This window comes from Embiotoca jacksoni, unplaced genomic scaffold (genome assembly GCF_022577435.1).
Source record: "Embiotoca jacksoni isolate LCO1_2020_lvr unplaced genomic scaffold, fEmbJac1.0.p SCAF_46, whole genome shotgun sequence".
NCBI lineage: Eukaryota > Metazoa > Chordata > Actinopteri > Embiotocidae > Embiotoca > Embiotoca jacksoni.
The window spans coordinates 350,001-363,095 of NW_027185399.1; positions in this window are offsets into that span (position 1 = coordinate 350,001).

Below are 13,095 nucleotides of genomic sequence, written 5' to 3' on the forward strand. Positions count from 1 at the left end.
TTCTTTTTTTTTTTTTTTTTTAATTTCTTCTTCAGCTGTTGTTTCGATCTCCTACTTTTTCTGTCTGTACTGGCAGAGGGAGATCGCGAGATGAAAGGAGGTGTCTGTGGTCTAGTTTCCATCCAGAGATGAAAGACAGAAAGCTTGTTTAAGAGGAGTAGCAGGAAAAAGAAACTGGATGAAACCAGTTAAGCAAGTTAAACCTAAACTACAATATATAAAGCCAAAAAGGAATGGCTTGCCATGTTGTTGCAAAGTTGGTCACGAGAGTCTAAACAGCTCATGTTGCACACGTTTATTTCTGTTTGTGGCCTAACTAAGGGGTTCTGGAGTATAATGGGCAGGCACTGGGTAGCTATTGTTAGCTGTGCTAATCTGTGTTATGACCATAGACTGTATATAAAAGTGGATGTAGCTTTCGGCTCTGAAAAATGAGTTAAGTCCCTTTGCCTGCAATACCACCGAGTGCCACTAGAGTTTGGCTCTAAAAAGCGGACTCCCATTCAACTTCTCATGAAATTCTCAGTCAATAACATTTTTCCACAAATTTTCCATGTCATTCGCTAACTTCACTCTTCCAGATTAGTTTTCTGGCCGTCCATTTAAAAATAATCTTGTCATTAATTAGAAAACAAGCTTCAAAAAGTCGTGTTTGTGGGGGCGTGTCTGTTTGATTGACAGGCCTGTGGTGCAGTCAGGTTACAGCTATCGATGGGTGGGACGTTGTAACGTTGGGTGGCCAATCAGATCTCAACCCTTTCGACCAGAGATCTCCAACCTTTTTTCCTCCGAGAGCTACTTTGACAATTGAAACTGTAACATTTATTCAAATAGCTGAGCTCCACTAAAACCAGCTCAACGAGCTTCTTTTATGTAAAAAATAACAGATCGATACTCAACACACACACACTCAAGGAGACCCCTGCTTTAAACAAAAGCTGACAACACTCCACATAAATACTAAACAGAGCTGTGCAGTGGTGTAAAAAGGTTAAAAACAGGGTGAGCTAAAGTAAGGACGGAAGCCAGAAGTCATTATTTTTTGGATTAAATTTACAAAAATGACAGAAAAACATGATTGATTTATGTGTGAATTAATAAGGGTGGACAGTAAGCATTGAAGCATAACAAATGAGAGCCTCCTCACTGGATATTGGAAAATAAAAGCAATCATTACGCAATTTATTATTTCATTTTGTTAACCTTTTTAATAAATGCCTCCATGCTCTAGTAGCCCCTGCACGGTGTCATTTACGCTCATATTTTTCCACAAAAATAATACCAGCCTGTCGGCGGTCTCTTTGGGTACCGACAAGCATGCTGCGCCGTTACCGCAAAAATAAACAACATTAAAAATGCATCTCAAGTACACTCACACAACTTTAAAGAAAAGGTTAAGCTAAAACCTTTCAAAAATTGCTGTACCTTAACACGGGTTTAACAAGTGTAACACTGTGAGTCTTATTTGTCTGTAGCAACGACAGCAGCATCTCAGTGATGTCAGGTTGTTTTAGTGTCCTGGTGGTTTACTAGGCTGAATATAAAACATTGTTTCTGATCTGGGTCTGCAATATATATACGCTGTAATAAAGCTAACGATGTCTGATTTACTGATAAACATAGTGTCACCAAAACACTGTCAGTCCAAGGACTCAGTGATTTTTTCACTGCGGAACCGAGACGACTAAACTTTTGAAGTTTCTTTTGTTTTTTCTTAGTCCAAGGCCACTTCGTTTGACCTTGTTGGATTATTCACAGTGTTTGTTGTCACAATCTTTCCGAGCATCTGATGAAATGCCAAAGTTTTACTCTCAAGCTGTTCTGCGAGAAGACCCGGAGGATAAACAATAAGCATATTAAGGCAAATATGAAAGGGATAATGTGAATTTGGTTGTTTTTTTAGCAAGAAAAAAAAAAAGATGCCGTCTGGCAGATAACTCTGAAGAATAAGAAGTCCCTTTTCTGCCAGTAAAGGAGCACTACACTCAAGTAAGCTAGGTCAACTGAAAATGCATTTTCATACCTGAATCACATAAATAATGATGGATACTGGCCAGTTCTGAAAAAAAGTGAAAAACAAAAACGGAGGGGGAAAAAAACGACATCCTTACTGATGTTTTTGCAACAGCAGCACTTTTTAGTATGGACAATATTTGCACTTAGGCAGATATTTCCTAGTTGAAAAAAACAAGCAAATAAACTGTCTTGGTGCCGGTTACGGAAGTTGATATTGCGGTTATGAAAAAAAAAAAACTAATGAAAAAGGTTAGATAAATGAAACACGAACAAAAGATTAGGAAGATTTAAGGGTCCCCTCAAATATTTGGCTTTAAGTGCTGTATGAATAAATTTGACTTAATTTTTATCTTAGTTCATGAGGGCCGGGTGTTTCCAGACCCAGATTTACTGCATGAATATATGGGTTTAGCTACGCTCCATAGGGAGTCATTTTTCAGTCATTGCGTCCTATTAGGCTTAGACTCTGCTTAATTTTACAACTATTGGAGCAGTCGTTAACCAATTAGAATTGACCACCATACACACCAAAAATCAAACCCCTTCCGAGTGGCTAAACAAACGTTAATGTGAACAGAGTTTCCGGACTATAAATCACAGGTACGAAAACTCAAGCCGTGAGCAGCAGTCTGTTGAAGCCAGGCTAAAGGAAATGAATCACATCACTGATTTCAATCGTTCCATAGTGTTCAGCTCAGAGTCACAATCAGTGACAGCACAGCACTACTTCTGACTGTGTAGTAGTTAACTTAAGTCTGGGAGCTAGTTCGAACTGTCATCTGCTTTAGCACAAATCTTGGCATATACAGTAGAAACGGCAGTCATACAGCTCGGCGAGCACCAATCTGACACGTTATCACATCCTCATTGTTTCTGATGTCTCAGTCAGCTTTTATCCAGGGACACATCACAGCTGAACTTCGAATGGCACTTTCTGTCACCAGCACTATGAAAAAAATAAGAAATAAAATAACAATAGGGCTTTCGCACCTTTGGTGCTCAGGCTCTAATAAGATGTTGTCAGTATAGCTTGGAGATTGTGTGCTAAAGATTCACTCTTTCATGCACAACAACTCTCTTCACGGGTGTTGAACATTGGAACAGCAACATTCTAAGGAAAAGTCCAATATTAAATTAATCTACAGAGAAACTGGTGAAGTTTTAACGGCATTGTCATGTACGGATAGCACCTTTAATGGCAGTTACCTCAAATGAAATCAAATGCACCCAATGTGAAAGTTTCAATCCCTTGCTGATTAATTTCCATATACTACGCTACTGAGCTTAATTGAAAGCAGCAGATGCCTGGCAGGCGAGCAAACATTCATAAATCTGATGTAAACAGTTGAGATATGCTTTGACTAACAACGGCACCAGCGTAAGTTAACGAATATGTGTCCAATGAGCATAAACACGCCAGACATTAATATGGACATTTAAATTCAGGTGGATATATTTACATGACAACTTTAAAAAAAAAAAAAAAAAAACTTTGTGGAAACAAAAAAGAAAGCAAAACATTAAAATGAATGCGCAATATGTTTTTTTTTCACTGCTGTGAAAGAGCAAATGTTCTTAAGATCACCTTAGGCTACCCCTCACTCTTTCTCTGTCTTAGTAATATATACACACACACACACACACACACACACACACACACACAGTCATCAGCAAAAAACAAAAACAGAGTTATGACCCGATTAATGGGCCACACAGGCCAACACACACACACACACACACACACACACACACACATGCAGACACACAGCAATGCTCATGCCAACATTGTTGGCTGATGCAGGGTGAAAATAATTCTTTTGTTTGTTTAATTATCACACCATCAAATTGTCATTATGGGGGCTATTCATCTGCCACTGGTGTTAATTTATATATGTGTGTGTGTGTGTGTGTGTGTGTGTGTGTGTGTGTGTGTGTGTGTGTGTGTGTGTGTGTGTGTGTGTGTGTGTGTGTGTTGAGTTATCAGTCGGCCTGGCTGGCAGCGCTGCAGGCTGACAGATAAGAAAACATTCCTTCATTCTCTTTTCGCCTTTGAATCCACTGTGCTGTGTAAATCAAATGGCGCTACCGCTGTACAGGTATGAAAAATGATGTTACAGGTGATAACCCGGTTAGAACAGAATAACTTAGGGACTGTGTTTGGTACCATGGTAACAACAGACGGTCTTGACGGTATCTTAATGAGGTATACATTAGTTTGCGTCATGGCGAACTCAACTCTCTGTCACATCCAACTTTCAAACTGTCATATTTTTTTTGTTTGGTTTCAGCAGGCGCTGTGGCGTATCGTTTCGTTTCGGTTACCAGGCGACCGTCGGACTTACAAGTTCATCATCGGCCAACAGACCCCAGAATCTATTTACGGTCTTGAGGAGTTGCCACTTAACAAATTTGAGACCATCAAATCTCAACAACTCGTGCAGCTGTTTGGTGTCAGAAGAAGATAAGTTGCCAGCAACACCCAAAAATAGGCTAAATTATGATACAATATTTATAACAGACAGAACTGAAGTCAACTCTGTTTCTCAGATATGTGGCTGAGAAACAAGGACAACAGGAACACACTCACAGGTATCGATGGTTTACCGAAGCTCAGTGTGTTTTTGTACCAGCGACTTCTGTTTTTGTCAAAAATCTCTGAGTAAACTACGCCAGTGCACTCACACATCCCTTCATTATTACAGAGATGGCACTCCAGTTTATTTTGAGTCAATTCCACACACAATTATAATGGCAAACAGGTGTTCAGCCTTTATTATCCTGACTTCCAGTTTTAATCACTCTCGCATTGCAAAGAGTTGCCCACAAGCCGAAGTGTCCTTGTAGCAAGACACTGGTATCCTTGTTGCTCCGATGTCGGGTGAAGCACTTCGCTCGGCAGCTTTTTTGCCGCCGTTGGTGCGTGAACGTGTGTGTGGGTGGGTGAATGGGAGGCAAACTGGAAAGCGCTTTGAGACCGCTAAACTGATAAAGCCCAAAATGTAAGTGCTGACTGATTACCATTTACAAATGGTCACTAAATTGCAATGCAAGGTAGTGATGTGCCAATTATTAAAGAAAAACAAAAACCTCAGCAGTCTCAGTTCCTTTCTTTATTACTTGCAGAGGTTAGTAATTTTGTGGCTTGAAATAGCAACCTCCAGCTCAGACTTCCTTCACTTCGCATCACTTCCCCTCCACATACGAGTGGTCGACAATCATCCACATCCTCTCAAGGCCTGCAATAAGCAGGCGGCAACATCAATTAGTCCCCTTTTAGCACAGATGCCGATGGGGACACTAACAATGGCCAGCGCTGGGAGATTAGTGCTTTTGCGGCTTAGCTTTCTCAGTCAAATCCTATTGGGAAGATACTAACGCTGATGCTAAAAGGCAGCTAGCCCCAGATGGCTGATCATATGAGGGTGATGCAAGCCCCATTACAGTAATCCAAATGCTGAGACTATTGTGGTCAGGCAGTGAAGGGCAGGCCATTAGAGAGAGGAAGTTTGGAGAAAAAAAAAAAAAGGGAACAAGGAAAGTTGGGAGCGGGACATAAAGAGAAGGAGTGAAATAGAAAACTATGACTATGTTACAAGAGAATGAATGAGGTATAAGTAAAGTAAAAAAAAAAAAAAAAAAGGAAACGGGTATTAGAGAGACAGAAAAAAGAAAAAGAGATCGGAAAGTGGACGGGACAAGGCTCATTAAGCAAAAACAGAGGACGTTAAGGAAGGGGAGTGAACACACAAGAATAAGAAAAGGTGTTGAGATGAGAGGAAAAAAATGCAGAAAACAAAATACAGGGAATACAAAAAAGAAGAGCAAAGAGAGGTCTGGTTAGTCTGTATGGAAGTTGGAGGGCCGAAAGTGAAAGATAAAGACATGGAGAGAAAATGATGAGGTTTTTAGATGGATCAGATCTGACCAGAAGTCGAATTACCCTCAGAGTCACTGAAAACACCTCTGTGGGTGTGCAGGGCCTCTTACAGACAAAGCAGCACCCACGTCTCTTGGAGACAAATAGCTGCTCTCTGAGCTCAATAAATCTCATGCAACTAATGATCCAAACATGTATTTTTCGGTTATTTTCTTTTCGAGAAGTAAAAAGAGTACATTTATCCAAAGTATCGCATTACAAACTGCTCGGTCGGGTTTACCAACCTGTATATAACCTACGATCACTTCAAATATCAAAAAGATATGCGCCAATTGGTTTGACAATTAGATACGTAGCAATCCTTTAGGTCAGTTTGGTCATCTGACTTTTTGCGTATTTGGGTATATAAACTCTAATGTCATCTGCATAGCAGTGAACAATGCGGTAATTGTTTTGCTAATGTTACAGAGGCAAATAAACCACAAGAGGACTGGGATGAACACCTTGGGAACCCACGCACTCAACACCCTCACTGATAAAAAATGAAAACCTGACATGTTTACCTACCTGGGACTTCGTATTTAATAATCTACAATCTGAAATGTCATCCATATTTGTTCCAACTGTTTCATTTCCCCCCCAAAAAAAATCTTCCACATTTCAACTTTCCGGGCTCGAATGATGTGGCGTCTTCCTTCCTGGCCATAAGAATGGTCTGAAAATCATATGCGGTCATTCCCATTCTCGCAAGGCCAACGTAAGGGGTTGCCGCTAACACGGACCGTGACTAAATAAAAGAGAAGAATGAAGGAGAAAGAAGATCTCAAATTTAGACCATACAGGTAGAAAGAGAGTAATTCAAACAGGTTGAAACGCAGTGTTTCATTGGCCCGTCTGGCATAACGTTTCAAACCTCTTTCAACTCCGAAAACATCAATCCGACGGCTACAACATGAACTCTATCTAGCGTCTGCGTATGTCTGAGGGTGTGTGTTAGAAAATGGCTTTTCCCCTTTATTCAGGATGAACACCACCACTCAACATAGTGTGACTAACACTGAATGGAGGGATGGATAGAACGAAAAGAAGAAAACGAGGCGCTCCTCTTGTCAGGATAAAAATGTACGTTCCACTGATTAGACGCAGACAGATGTGAACAATCAGTGAGACGAATCGGGGAAAATCTACCCCGGGAGCCATCTATCTCTTACCACACACACACACACAGACATGTTTTACCTCCCTCACTTGTTCTGTAATTTCCACACAAAGTGTTTCTACGACTCTTTCTGTCTCTTGGCCTCTCTTTCTTTCATGCACAGAAACTCTTCAACTCCATTTTGCTCAATTTTGACATTTAACTGCTGTTTTTTCCTCCGCAGTAATTCACCGAGTTGCTCAGAAGGGGCTCAGTGTCTCACGCACACCAGGGCGTTGGTCGAAATAATGACTGCTGAAGCGTTAAAAACCTTGCAGTCACCAGGCTCCTGGATGTAGCCCATACTAAACAATGATACAGCAAAAAAAACAAAAAACAATAGATTTCATTTTTCTCACCAAAAAAAAGAAGATATTTCCTTTGAAGGCTACAACAGCATAAACTCACACTTTAACCACTCTGTTCTCATCTGTTTCGAATATAAATGTACACCACAAAGACAAATGAAAAGAACTCATTTAACACTCCCACATGTTTTCTGCCTCTTCTTAATCAACTTCCTAGTTTTGCTTCACTTCCTCGAAAAGAGAAGACACGAGTTGAGGAGAATGCAAATGCTTGCGTGCCATTCAGAGACACAGTCCTTACTTTTGGCTGTCAGACAAAAATGTCAAATTCCAAATTCCAATTATTTTGTGCAAAACAACTGACACAATAAATACATACAGAAAAAAGCAAGTAAATGCAAGGATGCAAACACAGAGGTAAAGCTAACGAATTATCTAAAAAAAAATAAATTGGTCTATTTATCATTTTAGATTTAAAAAAAAAAAAAGATAAACAGCTTTACCGTTGTCATATCTTGTGCTGAACATTTTAAATTATCCATATGCATTCTAACAGTTAAACTGTATTTGAATTAAACCTGGGCAATCATGCAGTGTTTGGAGAATATTTATAGTGGAACGTTGCAAAATTGCTCATCGATAAAGGGGAGGCTTCTCATGTAGCAGCTGAGGTAAATGTGTTAACATGTTGTGCCTACATTTGTGATATACAGTGATAATAATAATTGCAGTGAGAAAAATGTTGGCATTGCAAATATCCTTACTGGAGCTCAACGTGTTAATTCAATGAGTGTTACTAAAACAAGTTGAGCGTTTCTTCACTTTGCTTCATTTGGTCTCAACTAACAGTCTCTTCTGGCATCAAACATGTAATGAAGAGTCCTACACCGGCTAAGCTTAGCGGTCACATTTATTGTGGTCTATATATATATATATATATATATAGTATCTAGTGTACAGAGCTTTATGCTACATCAGCAAGTTTTTGGAAGAGCAGATCAGCTGTGTATGGCGCATTCAATAGAGGTATTGACTTCCACAATAACAGCTCTAACACGATGAAGCAGAGGCATACTTCCAGCTTTTACACCGGAGCTTAGCCATCTGTATGGTGCAACTGGAGGTTAGTCATTTTCACTGAGCATTTTATATTCTGCAAAGTTACATGCATTTCAATGTTTTATTTCTCTGTTCTGGTTTGGATTGCTGTTACACAACAAGACAGCCAAAGATATGTTTTAAAAGGGAAAAAATAAAATGGACACTATGGAAGAGAGGCAGACTCCCTGATTAAGCTTTTTTTTTGAGAGCCCCGGTGCCTTAAATGATTTAAATCTCCATTAGCCAGCTCTCTAAGTTTGGTAAGAAGTCAGAGTGAATCAACTGCTTGGGTCAGGGAACAAGAGACGGGGGTGAAGGGTACAGAAATCAAACTAAAAAAGCAGGATAGGGTGAAAAAGTGAGAAAGACAGCAAAACTGAAAAGAGAGGAGGAATATAAAGTGAAAAAAGACACGGAATCTCAGAGAGAAAGTTGGATGTGATCGAGATAACATGAAAGGAAATTATCACAATGAAACATTTTGAGCAAAAATGAAGACCACGAACAGTTGTGTATTTTGATGATTACTTTGATTACCAAAAACTGGTTTAAGTTGATTAATTAGGTAGTAATTTTAACATTTTACATTTTGTAACCCGCATTAAATCTTGATCTTGAATGAGGTATCAGATTACCTTAATCATTTAAAATGCAAACAACCTTGTTTATCTTTTAAAACTAAATTTCTTTAAACAAATAGCAATTGCAGCGATCATTTGGTGATGCAAAACCAACAAATGCTCAAGTTTGAAGTTATTTGACAGTGAGACGTCTGAGGGATGACACAGCCAAATATCTGTGTACTGCCATGGTTCTAACCTCTTTGTTGTTTCGAGTTTGTAATACTGAGAATTTCTTTTGCCGAGTTGTATCGTACAGACAGTCACCTAAAATGCATCAAATATAAACTAAAGATGGTAAAGACAGAGAGACAGAAAGCAGAATTGAAAAAGGCATTCTATTTCATCCGGTATTAAAGTGCAGAGTGTTAGCTAGTTGGGGACCTTGATCTGGAACATTTTCAAAGGCAGGGGCTTTGAGACGAGTTTGACTGACGGAGCAAATCACTGACAATAAGACTGAGCAATGTTCATCTTGTCTTTTATCCTCCCCTCTTCTTTTATGCCTGATTTATTCTCTGTTATCTCCGTCTGCTGTCTCTTTTAATCTCTTCCTTTCTCCATGCTGCTTTCTCACCAGTTTCAACCGCCACATCCCTTCCTCTTTGTCTATCTTTTTTTGCTCTCACCATCTGTTTTTTCCCCTGTTACATTTCACAACGTTACTTCCAAACAAGAGTATTTTTTTTTGGTCATATTTGTGAATACATAGAATATCCGGTGTCTGTCTCAAAAATGACAATTTTAGTCATCACTCCCATTGAGCAGTAGGGTTTTTCATAATTCATATTACCCACTGACCAACTCTACAGGTGCATTTCAAGCAAATAATCAGAAAGCACACTCGACAGAATATTATAGTAAGGATAACAAAAACTGGGATAATTTAGTGTTTTGATATACTGTACAACTTTAGGAAAATATATTATCTTCACAAATGATCACATTCAGCTGGCAATTCAGCATTTCTTTCATTAGATTAGAGAACTAAAATTCCACACTTTTCTTTGGTCAAAACTGACTCGACACTTTCTGTAAACAAAACAGGATAGAAATTCAATAGAATAAAAAGTAAAATAAGTGACATTAGCAGCCAGAAGCAGTTTTACTGTAGCATCTAACATGTTTTTTTGCTGGGTTTTTTGGGCAGTGGTGGCATAGTGCAAAATTCCAGGCCCAATACATTAGCAGCCTTAGTCAGCACCTCTTCCCTTTAAATACATCCATTGTCATGAACTAGAACTTTATTAGCCATTATTACCATTCCCATTTATTTTTCTTACCCTAGACATAAGACAAAAGTGAAAAGCTTGATGAAAACTAGAAACAATCCATAAAACAATACATCGCCAAAGGACAGTTATAAATTACACCATAAGAAACATTTACCGCGGTAAAACTGATCGACCGGTCTTTATATAGGGAGTATTGATAAATACAATGTCATAATAAACTGATATTTCACCAGTTACTACATTACAAGCATTTTCAAATTGTGTAACACGTTCAGGATATTATTGACAATCTTTTTGTAAACTAGAATTCCCTGCCCACAGTTGGATGCCTTTATTATTGGACCATCGGGGTTTTTTTTTTTTATCAGTTCATCCTTAAATCCAAGTGAATGTTTGTACCAAAGTTGAAAAATTCTCTCGGGGCATTTTCTGAGTTAAAAAATTCATATAAATAGAATTGGATGTAAAATCACAATTACCTTTGACTATCAAACTCTAATCGGTTCATACTTTAGTCCAACCCAATGTTTGTGCCAAAAAATTTTTTTAATTCCCTCAAAGCATTTTAGAGGAAAAGAAGATTAGCATTGTTGACGATGATGTCATAATGCAACCATGTTTTAGGTCTGCAGTAAGTGCTATTAAAAAGAGAAGTATCACTTCATTGGAGTGTCTGTTGCCACCGTCAGTAGAATTTTGATATGTTGACAAGTGAAAAAAACTGAATTAATATTCATGAAATGATTTTTGACCCCTGCAGATTAATTTCCTGCTGTTTCGCACTGTTTTTAAAAAGTAGGAAAAGATGACGGAGAGAAAGAGAGATTAGTGAGCATGTATAGTTTTCTACCTCACTGCTTTCTCATTAAGAATACATTCAGTACACTTGCAATAAGCCCTCAGGGTGCAGAAACACACACACACACACACACACACACACACACACACACACACACACACACACACACACACACACACACACACACACACACACACACAGCTTCAGAAAAAGACATATAAAGACATGCTAAAATGACCCCAAACAGATAATAGCTCCCTCAAGTCACTTTGTATATGTATCTCTGTTAATAAAAGAAACAGAGGCTAATTGTCAGACAGTGTAGAGGGAAGAGAGATAAGAAAGAAAAAAAAAAGAGAAGGAGGGGGAGGAGGAAGAGGAAGAGGAGAAAGATCTATTCCTGTGTCGTCTCGGCGGGAGGACCCCAAAGTAGAAACTCATTAACTACTGCCTCTCCGAGAGCAATATTACAATTGGCGTGACTAAAAAGGCAAACAATTTAAATTGTTAATGGCCAGCAATCAGCCAGAAGGGGGGAGTGGGGCGAGAGGGTGAACACACAGTGAGAGAGGGAGCAAAGAGGGAAGAGAACAACACGTGTTCAGAGAGAAAACCAAGACCTTTGACTATTTTCAGCCTGATTTTTCTATTGTTGTTTACTCTTGGTACAACTGTGAAAAACAATGTAAATAAAAAAATTAAAATACAAAAAACCTGAAAGACATCTCTGATGTCATTATTTAATCATACTATTTTTACATTTAAGAAAACAAGGAAAGTTTCAGTAGACCGGCTCATGAATTCCATAATAATTGCACATGGAATGGATTACTAATATCAGCCAAATAATTGGGAAACAAGTTTAGCTGACGTGTTGTGGCCAAGCCGGGAGCTGGTTTCAGGCAATCTGTCGTGGACAATCTTTGTATGCATGCTTGCATGCTTTTCTCTGCTTGCTAAAGTTTTTTACCTAAAGTCCAAAAGTATTGAAATCAGGTGACTAAATTGCCTGTTTATGTGGATGATAGAACGGATGGATGGATGGATGGATGGATGGATGGATGGATGGATGGACGGACGGACGGACGGACATCTTCTTCGCCCCTTCCGCTTTCCCACGCAGTCAAATCCTTAATTCCTAATCTTGTCGTCGCCATGTTTGCCCAATCATCTTTCTGCAAGCACATTTGAGCCAATCAGTTTCTCATCCCGGTTCTTTAAATATCACAATTCTGTCATTTCAGACCTCCTGAAGCACAACCCTCTTCCTCCCCATCACCACCTCATCCGTCTGGTTTTCCTGGGAATCTCCACTAATGTTCCCATCAGTCATCTCCGATCTCCCCCAACGGTCGAGGCAGATGAGCGCCCGGCTCTGAGCCTGGTTCCGTTGGAGGTTTCTTCCTGTTAAAAGAGAGCTTTTTTTTTTTCCCTTCCAGCTGTCACTCATGTGGGATTTGTTGGTTTCCTGTTCCCTGGGATGTCTTATGTTGTGGGTCCTATCCAATTTCCTACATCCATCTGGGACATCTCTCAATGAAGCGGGCTCTCATCCTCGTAGTGTAACCGTCAACATTTATAAGTCAAACTGTCATTACTTCAATCATGTTTTTTTTCCCACTCCTAAGAATGTCTCCTTATTGAATTTGAATTCAAAACATTTCATGAGGATCTTTGACAAGAATAAACAAGGGGATTTCAAGTTTACAGTTTCCCTCATGACAAAATACAAACAGCTGATAGAAGGCTAATATGGGTACATAAATTGAAGACATTCAAAATCCCAGCTGAAACATATTCAGCACTTGGCTACAGATAAGCAACTGCAGCTGTACACAGTGACAAATGTGTACGTACATATGTATACAGAAACATAGAAACATCAGGAATATGGCGGGCAAATGTGGATACATGGAAGAGCATTACCTGCTTCATGGCGAA